We start from the raw sequence: 20,664 nt of genomic DNA, 5'->3' as shown, positions 1-20,664 counted from the left end.
TCCGTAGCCAACGTTCTATACTGACAATGGTGTGGTCAGTTGTCAACATTTCAGACACTGGTAATGGAGGCTTTCTTTTTCCACCTCCAGGTAACGTAAGACTGTAGTACAAAATTCTTTTGTTCTCCGATGGAATTTTTCTGACTACCCCTCCTGTTGCATCCAGGTAAAGGCTGACTTTCTCCTTCATCTTTAGATGGGAAATAAGAATTCGCATACTCTGTTCTGTGTAAAGATAGGCAGCAAATGTGTCTAACTGCAAAATCTGTATATATCCTGGGAAATGGACAATGTCGAAGTCGCATGCTTTCATATATTTTTGTGCCATATGTAATTCAAACACTGGATCATAGTGAATGCGTTTACTGTTCCTGAACTCTGATGAAATGACTTTCAGGACATTCTGTGTTAGTGGTTTAGATAAATTGCCTGCTGCAATTTCAGCAAGCGGTGTTCTGCTCAGGTTCCTGTAGTACACATTGCTGATTCCTTTTGTGAGGGCACGGGCAATCTTTCGATGATAAGGCTGACGTGCTTGTCGAAATTTTGTTTCCCTTTTACTGTGCTGTATTTGCCCTGCTCGTACAACATCAATTGTGATGTCATCATTGCCCATTGGTTTGTGTCTTGTTGTCATAATGTATTTTACATTGCAGGACCTGAAGGTACAGACTGCTTTTATCATCAGAAAGTTTTTTTTTTTTCTGCTGTTCTCTTTCCTGATGTATTGGTATTTGAAGGCTATTGGGCAACAAGGATTTATCTTCCTGAACTCGTTATATAAGATCTGGGTCCATGGTCGTCTTAGTTTAGATGTACCTTTTAGAGGTGCTATTTTTCTCCATTGTTCAGCCTTTAAACATACTTGGAAAGTTTTAGGCACAGACATAATCTTTCTTAATCCCCTTTTATCCTGAGGTGATGTCCCAGATGAGCTTGCCCCCTGGGAATATTCACTGTGCTCTTCAGGCTTTTTTTCTGATTCTACACAGATTTTTTCTCCCTCTAACATGTCACCACTGTCTGTGCTGCCGTGTGCTGCCCATGCATCTTCTGTATCTTCTGATGAACTTCTGAGCTCTGTGTTGCCTTCCAAACTATGTCCCTCACTTTGACTTGAAATATTGACTATAGATTGTGTACTGTCATCTGGTTTGGAATCCCTACCAATACTCTCCTCTTTCTGCGCCCTAAGCACTTTGGTTCTTAGTTGTTTTCTATCTTCATGCCAAATCACTGATAACCATTTCTTGTTGCTGGGGCATTCCTCTCCAAGGAGTCTGTTTGACAGTGTTGACCACATACTGTCATTCCACCTAATTTTTTTTTCGAGTTTAGAAAACTTCAGAAATTCGTTGATCACATTCCCTACTCCACCAGCCCTTGACCACAGGTCTGGCCTTCTACTCCTCTGTCCTCCTTTAACATGTGACATTGCCAGCAATCTGAAAAATAGAGAACATATCTGAATGGACTGGAAACATAATTGAAATTCAATGCCCAATGGATGTTAATAGTGTAGGAGCGCAACAGATGTACAAGTCCATTAAATGGTTTTAGTTCTGTGTTTAATTTTACGGGCCCTATATTTTGATATAGCATCAATCACAAAACAGCATTCTGTCACTGTCACAACCACCAGCTAGCGGAGAATAACTCACAAAAGAACTAACCACTACCAGCAGCGGGTTAATTATAACAAGCACCGCCGCACGTGTTAATCCATCAGCACACACTCTACTGTGCGGCAAGCAGCACAATTTTAACCATCCAAACCCTCGGTATTGAGTCTTCTCTTTGAGAGCTCTACCTCGCGTTTACTCTAAATCTCGCTTACTGGTTACTGATCTCCCTTTTGCCTCTCGACCTTGGGCCTTGCCTTCTGTTTCGGATTGTTTGCTTCTCTCTGTACTTCCTGGATTTTGATCTACCTTTCGCCGATCGACTATGATCTTGCCTGACGTTTCGGATTGTTCTCTTGTCTCAATAACTACTTGCTCCTGCGTCTGCACAGGATCTGCATACCTTTTCACTGAGGATTCCTGGCAGCCACCACATAAAAAAAACTAGAAAAGAAGTATGTGTTTCTTTTAAAAAAATGTTTTTAAATGTTTTCAACATATCTGGGTTGTGTTTGCAAGATTTTTAAAAATTGCAAAGTTTTTGTGGGTATGATTGTAAAAAATCAAATCATAACTGAAGAAGGCTCCATGGTCAAAACATTGTGTTTTCTTTCTTCTCTTTTCAGCATGGAATAAATCTGATTACTGTATTGACCATATACATTTTCTTGCATTAGGACTTCATATTCTGCATACCTCAGCTTGCTCTCCATGAGACACACAGACAGGGAGAAAAGCTGGGAGTCAGAGCACAGGGTCTGCCATTGTACAGCACCCCTGGAGCAGCTGGGATTAAAGGCCTTACTCAGGGGCTCAACAGAGTAGGATTCCTCTGTCAACCATGGGATGTGAACCAGCAACCTTCCAGCCACCGGTGCAGATCCTGAGCCACAGAGCCACTCCTCCGCCTATTGTGCCAATTCTTTAAAATTTGTCCAAAAAGATGCAATTTTGAAAAAAAAAAACTGTTGTAAATAACATCAGTGGCTATTGAAAAGTACATAGAAAAAAAGAGACAAGTTAATAAACTTGGAATGACTACTTACAGCTCTGGAAAGATCGAAGATAGTGTTTCAGGTTGTTGTCCTTTAATTGATCCTCAACCAAAACAGAAATCCTCAACAGTCGAACAAGTCCATGTGATGAAAACCCTTATGCTCTTTAAATGGTTTTTAATGGATTGTGCATCTGTACTTAATTTTTTTCCACTCATAAGCTTTTGGATGAGAGATTCTGACCACTGTATAAGATCAGAAGCAACAGAAAAAACAGGCCTCTTTTCTGCTTATTTAACACACTCCTAATGTAAACAACACATTATGAATACAATGGAAAGGTTGCACCCAATGGGATCAAGCAGCTTAAAACATATGTTCTGGGGACAGGAAAGTTGTTATAGAGATAAATGGTATTCATGAAACAAATTATGTAGCAAAAAACTTTGCCAAAAGTCACAACCCATTTAACATATGTCTGACAGGTTAAATGAGTTTGATATCTCTTAGGTTTGAAATGCACGCCAACGGCTGTATGATGCAAGCTCAAGAGTCAAAAGAACAGTAGTGAACTACAGTTCTTACAATTATAACAAGCAGCCGTGTGCTCTTGTGAATGATCTACATCATACACCCTTACAGACTTGGAAGTTTGCACAGTTTGTAGTCTTTCTAATTCAAAATTGGTTAAGTGTGAAATAGACGGAATGGTTTAAATAACCAGACAAAACAAATAGTAACAAACATTCCTTACCTTGGTCTTACATGGCACAGTTTGTTTATTTCAGGCTTTACTTTTTACTTTTAAATCCCTTCTAAACGAAACATGTCCCATAACTCCCTATGTACAGGGTGAGGCCTATTTATAATTTAACTTAATCTTTAAGTTGTTAATTCCTTACAGGAGCAAGCAGCTTGGAGCATGCGTTCTCAGCACTCCACGTGCCACATAGAGAAAGGAAAACTTTTTAATGGTGTTCATGTACATTACAGCTACATGAGTTAAGCTTTTGAAGGCTGATTTGTAGAGAGGTAAAAACAAATTAAACTGGTTCATGACAGTTCAAGAGAAAATATTTATATTAAACTCTCTCTCAGATATCAGAGTATGCCAGTTTGACTGCTGTAAAAGTATTAAAAAAATAACAATACCTCTTGGTTATATTATATTGCGAAACCCAAGTGTAACTAATATTTAACAAGTAATAGTTTAATTCCATGCTGAAAAGAGAAGAAAGAAAACAAAGTTTCGGCCATGGAGCCTTCTTCAACTGTAACCCTTGAAGAAGGCTCCACAGCCAAAATGTTGTGTTTTCTTTCTTCTCTTTTCAGCATGGAATTAAACTATTACTTGATCCTTTGCAGCCTACACCTGCTGACACAGCTAGCCATCTGAACTAATATTCAACAGGTTCCACTCACATAGAGATTCAAAAATGCTTTATTATCATGACTGTTAAATCACAGAGTTGCCAAGGCCAATACAACATCCAAAAACATCCACAAAGAAAATACAACATAAGCAGATATTCTGCTACAGATTATTGTCTATGTGGCATTCTAGTTTATGTTATGTTTGTGTACTCCTGTGGTTTTATAAGTGATTTTTCTAGTTTTTTTCTGTGCTGTGGTAGATTTAGAAGTGTGTTATTTTTGTTGTGCTATACTTCCTCCTCTGTATGCAATTGCATTTGACCTCAAGTACAGGCAGCAAAGCTATTATCAAACTTTGGTTTTGATCTTAACATCATCAGAGGGGTTACTGATTTCTGAACAGACTTAGAGTGTGAAAGTCAACAATGTATTATCCAACAACAGGTATTGTTTTACTGGTTCCCCCAAGGATGCATATTGTCTCCGTTACTCTTTGTCCTGTAAGCAAACACCCTCAAGAGCTCTCACCACTCCAGACACTTAATAAAATTTGCAGACGACTCTGTCATTGTTTGTCTGCTGCAAGTAAATGAGTGTAGCTATGGACATGTCAGATGAGTATGATAGGAGGTGTGAAGAAAACTTCCTGAAGACAAATGTGTCCAACATCAAAGAAATGATAACAGGTTTCTGGAAAAAACCCATACCCCCACCCAAACCTAAAGGGGGAGAGAATTAGCTGAGGTGGTAGGAAAAAAAATTAGTAGTTGTGAAATGTTCTGAACCCTAAGTGAAATTTCAAAACAACTTAAAAAAACAGGTCCAATGTGGACATGATCCTCACAAAAGGACAAAATTGTCTTTATTATAAAGGCAACTTAAGCATTGTAATGTTAATGATTCATTGTTGATCTTCTCCTATCGGTCCTTCCTCAATTTGTTTTAATTTTCACTCTGATGTGTGGTTTGGAAATTTCAAGAACCAACTGGGTTGTCTTGTGAAATTATGTCCGTCTATTGTTCACTTGTTCTGCGTACAGCAAAATACATCTGTAATGAATCTTCACACCCCTTGTCTAACTAGTTCCAAGTTCCAACCAACTACAAAACCAATAGATTAAAATTCTGATTCATAGCTGCAGCCATTTCCTTACTTCATACTTGATTTCTGGGCTATTTTTTATATGCATGTTATTGGTAATTTATGTATGTTATTGTTATTGTAGACAGTAGTTAGTACATCACATTCAAACACTTTAAAAAACAACCTTAGGCCTTCAAGGCTTGAAAATATAGAGCTCTAAAATATTGGAATTATTTGAAGACAATATCAGGAGTGCAAGTGGCAGGAAAGAGATGAGCACAACATGTATTCTTATATTATTTAGTATGTTGTTTAAGAATAAAATAAACTGTGGGAAGACTGCAATAACAGCAATAGTACAATAAAAGATGAGAATAACAGTGGAAAAAAAATTACAGGATTACTAAAAAATAAGGAACTTAAAATGCAATCCAACATCAGACAATACTGATAACAGGGAAGAAAGTGCAAGAGACTCAACAGCTGAGGAGAAGGGGAAAATATCACATTGAGATAAATAAGGAAAAATGGGTCACAGGAAAAAATTAAATCAAAGAGCAAAAGGGAAAAACATGGAAAAGCCAGCAGAAATTCTAGCACCAGCACAAAAATAAGGGGACAAAACAGAAAGAATACAAAACAACTGAACAAAGGAACAAGACATGGAAGAAAAGAAAGCCCATGCATTCATGAACCTACACCAAAGAAAAGATAAAAATAGCTTATCTCCACAAAGAGTTAAAACCCATCGTAACCATAAATACTGTAGGGAAAAAAAGTCCCTAGAAAAGCTGTGTCCTGTTTTCTCTGGTTATCTCACCTTTTGGAAAGGGTGATTGTATGCAAAACATTAATGCTAAAACCTGTTTACATATACTGTATCTCCCTTCCTGCCTGGGCAGATGGCAGATCCACCACATTCACTTCTGTCAGACCTACCCTTGTAATCCATTACCATGAAAAACTCAAATCAGCCCAGGTCTGGAAACAATGCAAAAGGAGACATACTGTATGGAGAGAGGACCCAGAATCCCCCCTGTAGTAGACTGCTACTGGGCAAGGGGTAAAAAAAATAGAAAACCAACCTATTCCTTTTTTAAAAAAACCCTAGAAGCAGGCACACAGGCGAGCTCAATTTCTAACAACACATAAGCAAAAGAGGCATCTATAAGGGCAGGTGACTGGAGATCTCAATAAGAGTCAACACAAACACAAATGATACAAAAACCAACACAGTCTTCCTAAAATAATTTATGTAAGTATTTTCAAACCGCTTATACTTTCTGAGTACGCTAAAAAAAATCAGTTGTGGACTGTACCTCTTACCCCACATTGAAAGTTTGTATATTTGTTATTTGTTCAAAATAGAGCCTATTGCTTTTTAGAAATCAAAGACACAGGTCACTATTTTTCTGTTCATTTAAAGTGTGTGTTGAGTGCGTATGTGGTCAGATATGTGCCAGCTTCATATGAAGTCGATCTGACTTCTATTCAGGACACTGTATTTGGCAAGCTGCCAGTAATAGGGTATTGAAGATACTGGTGAATAGCTAGCCCAGGTTACTGTTCACACAAATGCTCCGGCAGTTGTTAGGGTCAGGTGATCAGTCCTGGATTCCAGGCCAAAGGAAAACATCCGTACTTCAGGATGGGGTTGAGTATTTTAAACTAGGCTCATCACTAGGCTCATGCAGTTATGTCACATGATGTGGCTGTTTACCCTGTCTACGCCACAGGCCTTTTGTAGTTTAAGGGTATGGAGTTAGTATACTTGCTCCAGCTTTGTGTTTGGGAAATCCAAGGGATATTGGTTGTTTTTTATAGACAATTCAACAATGTTCTGTTTTTAAGACTTTGTACCATACACCGATCCGCCCCGGAGACCCAAGTGATTCTGGTTTAGGTAAGCCAAGGGACAATGATCTTCACGTTACCAGGGGGACAGTGGGTGGACAAGTCTCCCCTAAACAATGTATCTTGTCAGATTATGATGTCAGTCCGTTTAATAATGTTGTTGAACTCCCTTCAGCCAAAATACAGAGGAGCCCAGGCCCAGAATGTTACACATACTGACAGAAAGTGATCTCATTATGTGTGTCATGATGGTGCTGTCTGGCTGTCCTGCTGGTCTGGATGAGGGGTGCGTAGTGTGGTGCAGGTACTTGTCCCATCCTGCTCTTGGTCCAGGTTGGAGGGTTGCACCGATTCTGAGTCTTGTTAGCTGGTATGGATTGGTTTGGGGGTGTTGATACCAGAGTGGTCCAAGAGGGGGGTGCAGATGTCTCGGGGGCATTCTTGTTTTTCTATGACTTCACGTTGATTCTGTTGGTTCTGAGTGTCTTGGTTACATACGCGTGTGTGTATAGATGAAAAAGCTATTGAAGAGCACCTCATTCATCTCGGTGGAAGTTCCCATGTTCAAAAAATCCTAAAAAGAGAATTAAAGTTTCACACAACAAAGCATGACTGTGAAAGGTCAGGAGGCCTGACACTTGCACAAATGCACAACACTTGATTACAGTCAAAAAATCATGAAGCCATGAAGACGACCCACCTGTCCCAGTGTATTACCTGTAGTGTAATCTTCAGAAAATCATAAAAAATTAAAGAAAGGGGCCACAGCTACAGTAAGGTTGTATGAGGTTTGGGGGCCTGTCTGGTGTGTAAAACACTTGGTTTCAGCAGAGTGGGTGCTGTATTTGAAATGCTATTGAGCCATGAAGACGACCCACCCGTCCCAGTGTATTACCTGTAGTGTAATCTTCAGAAAATCATAAAAAATTAAAGAAAGGGGCAACAGCTACAGTAAGGTTGTATGAGGTTTGGGGGCCTGTCTGGTGTGTAAAACACTTGGTTTCAGCAGAGTGGGTGCTGTATTTGAAATGCTATTGAGCCATGAAGACGACCCACCCGTCCCAGTGTATTACCTGTAGTGTAATCTTCAGAAAATCATAAAAAATTAAAGAAAGGGGCCACAGCTACAGTAAGGTTGTATGAGGTTCGGGGGCCTGTCTGGTGTGTAAAACACTTGGTTTCAGCAGAGTGGGTGCTGTATTTGAAATGCTATTGAGCCATGAAGACGACCCACCCGTCCCAGTGTATTACCTGTAGTGTAATCTTCAGAAAATCATAAAAACTTAAAGAAAGGGGCCACAGCTACAGTAAGGTTGTATGAGGTTTGGGGGCCTGTCTGGTGTGTAAAACACTTGGTTTCAGCAGAGTGGGTGCTGTATTTGAAATGCTATTGAGCCATGAAGACGACCCACCTGTCCCAGTGTATTACCTGTAGTGTTATCTTCAGAAACTCATTACAAAATAAAGACAGGGGCCACAGCTACAGTAAGGTTGTATGAGGTTCGGGGGCCTGTCTGGTGTGTAAAACACTTGGTTTCAGCAGAGTGGGTGCTGTATTTGAAATGCTATTGAGCCATGAAGACGACCCACCCGTCCCAGTGTATTACCTGTAGTGTTATCTTCAGAAACTCATTACAAAATAAAGACAGGGGCCACAGCTACAGTAAGGTTGTATGAGGTTCGGGGGCCTGTCTGGTGTGTAAAACACTTGGTTTCAGCAGAGTGGGTGCTGTATTTGAAATGCTATTGAGCCATGAAGACGACCCACCCGTCCCAGTGTATTACCTGTAGTGTAATCTTCAGAAAATCATAAAAAATTAAAGAAAGGGGCCACAGCTACAGTAAGGTTGTATGAGGTTTGGGGGCCTGTCTGGTGTGTAAAACACTTGGTTTCAGCAGAGTGGGTGCTGTATTTGAAATGCTATTGAGCCATGAAGACGACCCACCCGTCCCAGTGTATTACCTGTAGTGTAATCTTCAGAAAATCATAAAAACTTAAAGAAAGGGGCCACAGCTACAGTAAGGTTGTATGAGGTTTGGGGGCCTGTCTGGTGTGTAAAACACTTGGTTTCAGCAGAGTGGGTGCTGTATTTGAAATGCTATTGAGCCATGAAGACGACCCACCTGTCCCAGTGTATTACCTGTAGTGTTATCTTCAGAAACTCATTAAAAAATAAAGACAGGGGCCACAGCTACAGTAAGGTTGTATGAGGTTCGGGGGCCTGTCTGGTGTGTAAAACACTTGGTTTCAGCAGAGTGGGTGCTGTATTTGAAATGCTATTGAGCCATGAAGACGACCCACCCGTCCCAGTGTATTACCTGTAGTGTTATCTTCAGAAACTCATTACAAAATAAAGACAGGGGCCACAGCTACAGTAAGGTTGTATGAGGTTCGGGGGCCTGTCTGGTGTGTAAAACACTTGGTTTCAGCAGAGTGGGTGCTGTATTTGAAATGCTATTGAGCCATGAAGACGACCCACCCGTCCCAGTGTATTACCTGTAGTGTAATCTTCAGAAAATCATAAAAAATTAAAGAAAGGGGCCACAGCTACAGTAAGGTTGTATGAGGTTTGGGGGCCTGTCTGGTGTGTAAAACACTTGGTTTCAGCAGAGTGGGTGCTGTATTTGAAATGCTATTGAGCCATGAAGACAACCCACCCGTCCCAGTGTATTACCTGTAGTGTAATCTTCAGAAAATCATAAAAACTTAAAGAAAGGGGCCACAGCTACAGTAAGGTTGTATGAGGTTTGGGGGCCTGTCTGGTGTGTAAAACACTTGGTTTCAGCAGAGTGGGTGCTGTATTTGAAATGCTATTGAGCCATGAAGACGACCCACCTGTCCCAGTGTATTACCTGTAGTGTTATCTTCAGAAACTCATTAAAAAATAAAGACAGGGGCCACAGCTACAGTAAGGTTGTATGAGGTTCGGGGGCCTGTCTGGTGTGTAAAACACTTGGTTTCAGCAGAGTGGGTGCTGTATTTGAAATGCTATTGAGCCATGAAGACGACCCACCCGTCCCAGTGTATTACCTGTAGTGTTATCTTCAGAAACTCATTACAAAATAAAGACAGGGGCCACAGCTACAGTAAGGTTGTATGAGGTTCGGGGGCCTGTCTGGTGTGTAAAACACTTGGTTTCAGCAGAGTGGGTGCTGTATTTGAAATGCTATTGAGCCATGAAGACGACCCACCCGTCCCAGTGTATTACCTGTAGTGTTATCTTCAGAAACTCATTACAAAATAAAGACAGGGGCCACAGCTACAGTAAGGTTGTATGAGGTTCGGGGGCCTGTCTGGTGTGTAAAACACTTGGTTTCAGCAGAGTGGGTGCTGTATTTGAAATGCTATTGAGCCATGAAGACGACCCACCCGTCCCAGTGTATTACCTGTAGTGTTATCTTCAGAAACTCATAAAAAATTAAAGAAAGGGGCCACAGCTACAGTAAGGTTGTATGAGGTTTGGGGGCCTGTCTGGTGTGTAAAACACTTGGTTTCAGCAGAGTGGGTGCTGTATTTGAAATGCTATTGAGCCATGAAGACGACCCACCCGTCCCAGTGTATTACCTGTAGTGTAATCTTCAGAAAATCATAAAAAATTAAAGAAAGGGGCCACAGCTACAGTAAGGTTGTATGAGGTTTGGGGGCCTGTCTGGTGTGTAAAACACTTGGTTTCAGCAGAGTGGGTGCTGTATTTGAAATGCTATTGAGCCATGAAGACGACCCACCTGTCCCAGTGTATTACCTGTAGTGTTATCTTCAGAAACTCATTAAAAAATAAAGACAGGGGCCACAGCTACAGTAAGGTTGTATGAGGTTTGGGGGCCTGTCTGGTGTGTAAAACACTTGGTTTCAGCAGAGTGGGTGCTGTATTTGAAATGCTATTGAGCCATGAAGACGACCCACCCGTCCCAGTGTATTACCTGTAGTGTAATCTTCAGAAAATCATAAAAAATTAAAGAAAGGGGCCACAGCTACAGTAAGGTTGTATGAGGTTTGGGGGCCTGTCTGGTGTGTAAAACACTTGGTTTCAGCAGAGTGGGTGCTGTATTTGAAATGCTATTGAGCCATGAAGACGACCCACCCGTCCCAGTGTATTACCTGTAGTGTAATCTTCAGAAAATCATAAAAACTTAAAGAAAGGGGCCACAGCTACAGTAAGGTTGTATGAGGTTTGGGGGCCTGTCTGGTGTGTAAAACACTTGGTTTCAGCAGAGTGGGTGCTGTATTTGAAATGCTATTGAGCCATGAAGACGACCCACCCGTCCCAGTGTATTACCTGTAGTGTAATCTTCAGAAAATCATAAAAAATTAAAGAAAGGGGCCACAGCTACAGTAAGGTTGTATGAGGTTTGGGGGCCTGTCTGGTGTGTAAAACACTTGGTTTCAGCAGAGTGGGTGCTGTATTTGAAATGCTATTGAGCCATGAAGACGACCCACCCGTCCCAGTGTATTACCTGTAGTGTAATCTTCAGAAAATCATAAAAACTTAAAGAAAGGGGCCACAGCTACAGTAAGGTTGTATGAGGTTTGGGGGCCTGTCTGGTGTGTAAAACACTTGGTTTCAGCAGAGTGGGTGCTGTATTTGAAATGCTATTGAGCCATGAAGACGACCCACCTGTCCCAGTGTATTACCTGTAGTGTTATCTTCAGAAACTCATTACAAAATAAAGACAGGGGCCACAGCTACAGTAAGGTTGTATGAGGTTCGGGGGCCTGTCTGGTGTGTAAAACACTTGGTTTCAGCAGAGTGGGTGCTGTATTTGAAATGCTATTGAGCCATGAAGACGACCCACCTGTCCCAGTGTATTACCTGTAGTGTAATCTTCAGAAAATCATAAAAAATTAAAGAAAGGGGCCACAGCTACAGTAAGGTTGTATGAGGTTTGGGGGCCTGTCTGGTGTGTAAAACACTTGGTTTCAGCAGAGTGGGTGCTGTATTTGAAATGCTATTGAGCCATGAAGACAACCCACCCATCCCACCTGTAGTGTTATCTTCAGAAAATCATAAAAAAATAAAGGTTCCATAACCCAAAACAAAGCTGGGAATAGTCAGATGACCTGCTTAGTGTGCAAAACACTTACCTGCAGCATTGTGGGTGCTGTGGTTTAAATGCTATTGGTTTGTGAACAGAATACCCCTATCCCAGTGCATTGTGCCACATTAAATAAAAGCAAGAGAAAAAGAGATTCAGAACACAAAGCTGTGTCAGTGTTCTGTGTAAAAAGTCGGTATGAACATCATGGGAGCTGTTTTTAATAAGCTGCTGAGTAAAGAATATTTTTATCTTCCTGCTGTCAGTAGTATTGTGAATATAGTTGACCCTTACCTGAATGAAAACAGGACGTAAAGGAAGGGTTTCAGAAATCAAACAAAGCTTTATTCCCGTGCTTACAGTCTGGGTAATTGGAGACTGCGCTGTTCTGCTTCCTATGGTCATATACCGGTTTTTCGCACGAAGCCGTATTGAACAGTATTTCTCGCGTTGTGAACGTGTGCACACAGCGGTCCCCCGGGTTCCAGTTCGTGCGTAATTACGCATCGATGAAAAACCGGAGGTTTTAAAAAAGATAATTAGCTCACTGATAGTTTGATATAAAGGGTGTGGAAATATCCACAAGTCGTGTTCTTTAAAATGCATTTGGTTTGACAGCATTCTGTGCTTCCATCGCGAAGATATGGACAAAAGAATATTCGTGCTTGGTCAAAAAAATGTCATAAAAACGACAAAGTAAAGGCTGAGAAAGCATCCACAATGTATTTTATACACAAAACAAGCATTCTCGCAACTCTAAGAGGTTTCGTGAAAGCGCTACAGGCGTGCCAAAATCGTTTTCAAACTTCGAGCTAACTTTACCCCGGTACTTAAGCCTCGTAGCAGACCCTGGGAGGCACGCTCAAAATAATCATCTTTCCCAGTACTTCAGAGTCATATTTAGATCGCTTTACTGCAATTTTATTTGACTGATGGGAGATGTGAAGCCATCGAACCTGTACTGCGCTTTCACATTGAAATTGAAGCCATTTCTCATGCTTTCTCTCAGTGTCCGGGCTGCAATTGCGTGTAAAGAAGGCGACTTGAAAATGAAACGTGTAATCACTTTACAGAGGGTCTTCACGACGGGGTGCGTCAGCTAGTTCTCCATTATTGTCAGTTTACTGGACTTCTGAAGAAACCTATCTACAATGAAGATACAAACTGCACGGTTTAAGGCACATGAAGATAAATCTGTTTGCTGATTGACTCAAAACATGTCGATACAAATAATCTGCCAGGCTGATTTACTTGTCCGACCACCTCCCTCCGTCCCCCTTTGCTGTTAGCACAATTCTTTCAGTTTCTTTTCTTGTATTTTCCTTGCTATTTTATTGTTCCTTTTCCCCAGGTGGAGATGGATCCACAACCGAAACCGTTTTCACCCTGTGTTTCTGCACCGTCAGTCTGTATGAAGAACAGAAGTTGCACAGCTCCAGTGGCGCAATCGGTCAGCGCGCGGTACTTATACAGCAGTGCACAGCAGAGTCATGCCGAGGTTGTGAGTTCAAGCCTCACCTGGAGCAGTGTCTTTCTCTACTGAGCGCAACTGTCGAGTTTAGATACTCTTAGATATTTGATGGAGATAAATTAACATCAAACGAACAAGTAACGATTTATTTCGAGTCACAATCAAAGAAGGCTCCACAGCTGAAACGTTGTGTTTACCTCTATTTTCAGCATGGAATAAACCTATACTTTTCCATTTGCAGCCCACACATGCTGTGATGCAGCTCCCTACTTAAATTACTATCAGCTGTATACCTCCAGTTGACCTGTACACAAATATATGAGAGGGGTCTACTGAGACGAGAGGAGCACTGAAGACTTGATAAAGCTCTCGCATTAGATTATGTGTTTATGTTGTTCCCCAGATTTGTTTTAATGTTCTTTTTCTTTTGAAGTTGTTGTGTTTGGTTGTTTTTTTATAGTTGCTAGACAACTACAGGGATTTACCTAGGTTCCCGTAAGACTTCTCGTTTTGTGTTTGTTGTGTTTTCGGGTTACAACAATTTTTTTTTTCTATTGATAGGACCCCACGCATTACTGTGGGACTAGTTAACTTTAGTTCATACATTGTACCTGAAATTACCACATAAACTACTACTGTACTCTGTTTTCCTTTTTTTTAAAAAAAGGCAAACCTAATGTTTGTTTCTCCTTGCTTCTGATTGGTAGCTACAACGGGTCAGTTGCAACAAACTGGCTGCTGAAATTTGTCAGCAGCTCTGTAGCAAACCTGTTTTCAATTGCAACAAACCTAAAATAACAACTGCTCCCCATTAGATGTTACTAAAGTAGGAGACTAAGCAGACGAAGTGGAACAATAGATTACATTGGAACTGTCCTGAATGTAGTGGAAATAATATCGTCATTAAGTAATGAACAATTGCTTTCCAGACACTACAATTATTCACAAGGAATTTTATCAATACATATTTTATTAATAAAAGTGTAATATCTTAATAATGAAGTTTAATGTTATCTATATTAGTAGCTGTATTACAGGTAATGCATGCACAGACTTTATTATACTATAATGAATTTTCAGGTATCCCGGGGAGAGAACTGAAATGAAGGAAATACATATTTAAAAGGGGTGTAAGTCTTAAATGTGTTCGTTCACATAGGGGTGTTAATTGAATAGATTTGTTGTAATATTATTTGACTCTACACTTCTGTTTCTCAGGAGACAGCATTAATATCGGGGATTTGCGGATACAGATAATAAGTTGTACTATACAGGCAAATGTATGGTTACCTTAATGAAAAAAACTCTTATCATTAACCTTTTCAACATTATTATTTAAGACAGTCTTTCAGAACAGTATTCTCGTATTAGTGGCTATAGTCTAATGATAACGGTGGTGAAACAGGTGAAATGTGCGGAAAGAATTGGAGATGGAACAGGAGACTCATCCAATCGATAGAAAGCTTGGGTAGGACTGCACAAACACGATGCCAGTACTTAGTAGCGTCATTTAAAAAAATACGTGGTTTAACAATATCAACTGCTCTTCTGTGAGCTCAGCTCCACTACTAGTAATACATTGCCCAAATTTTCAAATTAGATACATGTGTTTTCTACATGTATATAATTGGTACTTTTTTTGTTTTAACTGATTTAAAATATAATCTTTATAAAACAGACAAAGGGTTTATGTGTCGCGCATGAAATTCACACACAAGTAAGGAAAGATATCGCGCTTAGGAAGAAATCCAGAGTGCAGACGCCGGCGATTGAAAACAACCACATACAGCCTGTATGTGCTCTACCACTGAACTAAACTTCTGACAACTACTGTATCTTTATCTGCAGCACTTTCTTTTAGGAAGAGTGAGGAGTCTACAAGCCTAGAAAATAAGACAACTAAGTGAAAGATAAATTTTCACTTCTTGATTAAAGAACATAAAAAACACCTTTCTTCCAGCCAGATTCAAACCAGAGAGAAAAGAGTTCCCAGCTGTTTCCACTATATTCCTCCGCTCTTACAACTGAGTTATCGAAAACACAGGAAGCCCACCTTTTGTCTTACATAAAGCACAATGTAGTGCAGTGGTCCTATTTATTTAAATCCCAGTTCGAAATCAAATCTCATTCCCATAGTCCTGTTTAGTTTGAATTTAAGCAGTTGTAGCAGCAATACTTGGTAATAAGACAGAATTAAGCGTTGCTGTGCTTTCCTAAATGAGGCCCCATCTCACTCTCCATCTCTGTGGTGCAGCCACAGAGAAAGTATTCATGCAGGCTGATTTAAGATATTTTCTTTTGATAAGGGACAGCTCCCAAACAGGGATGCATTTAGATAAGCCTGGCTATCATGATCAATGGTCATCCATTGGCGCCTATCTGTCTAGGGAGTGCCAAATGGACATCTGGACTGCATTCCTAAGTGTCAGGAGTAAGTGACTCGTATCTCACCTTGATCAACCAATCAGGGATTTGCAGGGCGTGGTAACACCACGTGGGTCTCCAATGCCCGCCAAAATCTCAACCAATCAGCACACATCTGTGTCTTGGTTAAAAAGGGAGCGCAAGCTCAGATCGGGGCTCTCCTTGGCCATTTTCGCGCATCCTCAGAGACAATCACATGATAACTGCTGTTGTCTGCACTGGGACTTGGACTTTGTTCTAAGCGCGAGGCCGAGGATCCCATACGTACTCAGAATTCTACCAACGTGAATGCTCCGCTTGATCAACGGCAGCCTACAGTTGGACCCTCGTCGACAACCTGAATAGCTTATTCAGTAGCAGCGCTGGTCCGGGAACGAACCAGCTTCTTCCCGGGCAAAAGAGTGACTTGTGCGGACTCGCGGTCACACTCTGTGCATAGATACTTTCTACTAGCCAGCTGGACTGCTGGTAGATCCCCTCGGAGCAATGACTGCCCTGCGCGTCGCAGTTAGATTCCTCCGCCCGTCCAACTCCGAGCTGCACCTCTACTGGTTGGCCGGTAGCCAGAGGACGCCGGGACAACGCCCATTGGACAACCACTGGAACCAAGGCTGCAACAGAGCCTGTCAGCTGGTTTGGTGTTCGTGCCGGGAAATTCCAAATCCATACACAGTGGATAAGTAAACCCCATGTCCTACATTGCGTCTCGAGAATTCAATTGTACCTCAACACAAGTTGTTATCAATTTAATTCACGAGTATTGCATTTACTTCCGAGTTTAGAGTAACAGTGGGTAATAACGCTGATTAGCGATTTTGTAACCGAACGATATATATTGACATATATTCTCTGTTGTGTATCTCTTTGTGTTTGCATCTCTTCGAGATTATATACCTTGTATATTGATAATCCTCACAGTAAGGTCTGCCGCTTGTATCCAGGCAGACTGGTATATGTTTGGTGCACAATTTATATTAATAACTGTATCTCGTGTATTGAACATGTGTGTGTGCGTTGTTAGTTGTTCTGACGATTGATTTTCTAAAAACCACAGCGAACCACCTCGTGATTACTGCTACATGAATAATTGTCTCAGTAAACCCATCAAACCTGTACACAGCTAAGGAAGAGTAGCTCGGAAAATACCCAACTCAACAAGCGAGCGCATTGGTTGCTCTTGCTCTTAATGCAAGGAGCTGTTTTTTATTTCACATTCATCATTATTATCCAAAAACAGCTGCACAACTGGTCGCATTTGTGATTATGTCACTTCTCTGCAAAACTGGAAACTACTGTAGGTTTATGTAGCGCCAATACATTTAGCTGCTACTCCTGCTGCTACTCCTTCGTCCTGTTTTAAAAAAAAACATAAACAATTTTCTAATGAACAACTCATGAATTATTGCCAGGATCTATATTTAGCGTTTGGTAGTGATAACACTGCAGATATTGATTGAGTAGAAATTCATGATGTATTAACAGCTTTATCTGAAGCGAGAAGTCCTAGAACGCCATCTATGAAGTTTTAGGATTCATACCAAGAAATGCCTTTTATTACCCACCCCAACTGCTGCTTTGGCATTACACATTATGTGAACATTACCAGTTTTGGTAGCTTCTGGGCACGATTTTTCTAAATTGAAACTTATTACAAAATTCTTGTAAATCAGGACTAATTTTAATATCAAATGAAATTACTACAGAAGAAAAGGCTTAACTGAAATATGAATAAGACTATGCAAGCCTAAAAAGTAGAACAATTCAATTTCTATAACTTATTTTTAATTTTTTTAGAAATTGGCTCACACACTGGAAAAGACTAACGTTTCTCTTTGTTAGAGTATGTGAATAACAGTTTAACCCCAAATGTTTGTAGTTGTGATTCTGTTAAAATTCAATAAATCGTCTATCAACAGTAAGAAATTATAAAGAAAGAAAAAAAATGTTTTATTACATAAACTATAAGACAATGAAGAGAGTTTACTTCGCTTTTTTTCTTTTGACTTATGCGTTCAGGATCCGAACCCATCTGTGGACGGTTGTGTTTCTTGAATCTCTTGTAATCATCAAAAGTCGTTGTTTTGTGCTTCAGTTTTTTCTCGAGTTGTACCATGGATATTTTATATGATCAATACTTTACATGCTCTTTTGCATTTTTCTTCACATACAGAAAAAGTTCAAGTTGTTCATATCACAGAAGATTGCAATGTGAGTACAGTAATATAAAACACCTGAAGATGCCAGGGATTGAACCCCGGACCTGTGGAGCAGTAAGTGACTTGTAACGCTGACATAAGAAATACTTACATAAAGTGCTTTTACTGACCATATTACAAATCACAGGAAGTAAGGTCTTAAAACATTGGGCAGTAGTGGGATTTAAACCCACGCCCCTGAGAGAGTGGAGCCTAAAATCCAGCATATTAGACAATTCAGCCACACTACCTCTGGCCCCTTCTCCTTTCCTCTCGTTGCTGAGTATAGGTGCCTTCATGCAATTGAGCCAGTTTTGAATCCCAGCCAATACATCTCCAAATCTTTTCAAATGAATCTGTGATCTTGTAGCACATCCTCTGAAAGAAGCAATCGAAATTGGAAACGTCTTCTTCAACACTGAAAAGCTCAATTAGGACGAAGCAGTTGTACACAGGACAGCAGTACCGTATATGTTCTTGATTGATTCAGACTCGTTCTCAGTGGTTCTTGCTCACCAAATAACTTAAAAGCTGAGGAAGAACGCTACGAAAAATACTAATCAAAATACAAAATAATAATCATTATTAACCAGAAACAGCAGAAAAACTGGTCACATCTGTGATTATGTCGCTTCTCTGCTTCAGCAAGGTCAATAAAGGACTCTCTGAAAGTAGTAAAACACTGAAGAACTGCAAAACTGAATTCAAAATCATATTAGGAATTCTGAGTGATGCCTGCTGACATGCAATCCAATACGGATGTTGTCTTTAAATAAGAATTCTCTATGTTTCCCTGCCTTTTCCCTGGAGTGAAACTATTGGATTGAAGGAATTCTTATCATAGGTTTACAAGGTGCCGTTGATATTTGGATAAATCTATGAACTCGTGATTTTTATATACTTTAAATATCGGCCATATGCACAGAATAAAATGACAGTACTAATGATTTTTCCTGAGACGAAGCACAACTTATCTTTCCAAGACAGCTGATAAAGGCAAGCCAGTGGATACTCTAGCAGAACATGGAAAAACGTTCAGCTTTGTAACCAACAAATTCCCCATTTAGATCTGACATGTGAGGTATGCTTTATGATTGCTTGAAGTGAAACCCACAATCTCTTTGGAACTTAGACAAGTTATTTCTGATGGAGCCCTATGCGGAAAGACTTAATCAGCTCTACCCCTGAGGATGACTCGACTCGAAAATGCAGAACATTAACGTTTCACAGATAAAAGGAGCACAACCGACATTAAAATTGAGGGCGCATTGTGATTTGCACTGACTCAAAAGTGATCTTGGTAGACAAACTTCCCTGCTGAAGGTGGAAAAAAGAATTTGTGTTGAGAAGAAGAAACACTTTTTTCTCCCTGCTTTGATGTTAAGCTGATAAAGTAGCTTTTAACACATTGCTCCACTTGGTGGTTGTAACACAAAAACTCTTAGCAGCAGTGGGATTCAAACACACACCTCCAACAAGACTGGAGCCTTAATCCAGCACCTTAGACCACTCAGCCACACTAACCACTGTGTCCTGTCTCTTTGTCTCATTACTTGCCCGGAGGAAGCCGGGTGGCTTTTGCTCTTGTCCAACAGTGGCGTTATGACTATGGAACCGACTGCACCTGCTTTTTCTGAGATGCTTCCCCTCTCATGGTGAGATCTCGAATTCTTAAACACCTCTGGATAAAGTTCTTCTGTGGAGCAGGCTACAGACCTCTGCGTACAGCACCCTTGATGTTGTTTTATTTCTATAGCAGCACCCATCCGGAATTTGTTTTTGTTTTACTTTTTATTTGAACAACAAAATAGATTCAATATAAACAAGAGCACATATAACGTATTAATAGACTCGTGAGGGGCACATAAATAATACAATCAGACTTTATGGAAAAAAAAGTTAAACAAAGTATATTTCCTCAATTACAGGACAGCACAAACAGTTCTTAATGCAGAAATGGAAGCCTGTCTAAATTTTCCTTTCTGTTAAAGACATTTCGGGAATCACTTTTTTTGGGACACTGATTTTTCTCCTTTGGGGAGCTAAAGAAGACTATAGGGTGTGGCACAGTGGTAGTGCAGTTGATTCTAGCTCAGAAAGTTGCGCGTTCAAATTAGGTTGGGGTCAGCTAAGAGTTTTTCACCATCTGCTGGTGCTGAACGCAGACTTCTCACCATGTAGTTGAGTTCTTCTCAATATCTCAGCATCTCCAAAACATCATGTCCAACTTTAGAGACAGCTACATCAGACAATGAAAGTTTGAGACCACTTTATTATTACAGGTTCTAGCAAACCTGAAAGCTAAGGCGTTTCAGGCCACTTTTTTAATTAAAAAAGTGTCTGAAGCCTCTAAATAAAATTAGGCTTTTTTAATTGTGTATGAAATTCACTCCCATGGGCTCTGAAAGGGGAAATATACTGTTGGGATCCTCGCAAGTGAGGTGTCTCTTCTTGTGGTGAAGCACAGTCATACCTGACTTGTCCGGAATGACCCAAGACAGACTTTATCCAGAAGCGACGGCACCACTCCAAGTAGAATGAGAGAGAAACACAGCACGACACGGGGAGTCAAGAGGCTCCCACAATTCACCTTTCCTCACATTACTGATTT

The 20,664-nt window shown here is 40.5% G+C and overlaps 1 protein-coding gene and 1 non-coding gene across 2 annotated transcripts in view; one reads left to right on the top strand and one right to left on the bottom strand.

The window, feature by feature from the left end:
• LOC138242514 (zinc finger protein 135-like) overlaps window positions 1-20,664 on the bottom strand; it is a 446,217-nt gene that overhangs the window by 361,266 nt on the left and 64,287 nt on the right. The gene's annotated exons all lie outside the window — the stretch shown is intronic.
• On the top strand, window positions 13,396-13,489 carry trnai-uau (transfer RNA isoleucine (anticodon UAU)). Its single transcript has 2 exons — window positions 13,396-13,433; window positions 13,454-13,489. It is a non-coding gene; the product is annotated as a tRNA-Ile (tRNA).

This window comes from Lepisosteus oculatus, chromosome 14, assembly GCF_040954835.1.
Source record: "Lepisosteus oculatus isolate fLepOcu1 chromosome 14, fLepOcu1.hap2, whole genome shotgun sequence".
Lineage (NCBI taxonomy): Eukaryota > Metazoa > Chordata > Actinopteri > Semionotiformes > Lepisosteidae > Lepisosteus > Lepisosteus oculatus.
This window is presented reverse-complemented; position numbering and strand designations above follow the sequence as displayed.